Here is an 835-nt window from a genome sequence, read left to right as displayed (position 1 = left end):
AAAGCATTCTTGTTGAGGCTGACCCTGAACCTGAAAGGACCTTGAAGCGAAAGCTAAGAGAAGCTAAAGCACAACTCTCTGTAGAGGACCTAACAGAAATCTTCAAAGAAGAAGATATGGCAGCCAAAAACAACAACAATGCCAACAATGCAAGGAAGGTGCTGGGTGACTTTACTGCACCTACTCTCGACTTCTATGGGAGAAGCATCTCTATCCCTGCCATTGGAGCAAACAACTTTGAGCTTAAGCCTCAATTAGTTTCTCGAATGCAACAGAATTGCAAGTTCCATGGTCTTCCATTGGAAGATCCTCATCAGTTTTTAGCTGAATTCTTGCAAATTTGTGACACTGTAAAGACCAATGGGGTTGACCCTGAGGTCTACAGATTTATGCTATTCCCTTTTGCTTTAAGAGACAGAGCTAGGATATGGTTGGACTCACAACCTAAAGAAAGCCTGAACTCTTGGGAAAAGCTAGTCAATGCCTTCTTGGCAAAGTTCTTTCCACCTCAAAAATTGAGTAAGCTTAGAGTGGAAGTCCAAACCTTCAGACAGAAGGAAGGTGAATCCCTCTATGAAGCTTGGGAAAGATACAAACAATTGATCAGAAAGTGTCCTTCTGATATGCTTTCTGAATGGAGCATCATAGGTATCTTCTATGATGGTCTGTCTGAACTGTCCAAGATGTCATTGGATAGCTCTGCTGGAGGATCTCTTCATCTGAAGAAGATGCCTGCAGAAGCTCAAGAACTCATTGAAATGGTTGCAAATAACCAATTCATGTACACTTCTAAAAGGAATCCTGTGAACAATGGGACGAATAAGAAGAAAGGAGT

The 835-nt window shown here is 41.8% G+C and overlaps 1 non-coding gene across 1 annotated transcript; it reads right to left on the bottom strand.

Moving 5' to 3' along the window:
- Positions 1-521: 521 nt before the first annotated feature.
- Positions 522-629, bottom strand: LOC130978550 (small nucleolar RNA R71). The gene has a single exon (XR_009086175.1). It is a non-coding gene; the product is annotated as a small nucleolar RNA R71 (small nucleolar RNA).
- Positions 630-835: the final 206 nt, after the last annotated feature.

The sequence above is a fragment of the Arachis stenosperma genome, chromosome 4, assembly GCF_014773155.1.
Source record: "Arachis stenosperma cultivar V10309 chromosome 4, arast.V10309.gnm1.PFL2, whole genome shotgun sequence".
NCBI classification, from domain to species: Eukaryota; Viridiplantae; Streptophyta; class Magnoliopsida; order Fabales; family Fabaceae; genus Arachis; species Arachis stenosperma.
Note: the sequence above shows the minus strand (reverse complement) of the source record. Positions and strands in the feature narration are given on the sequence as shown.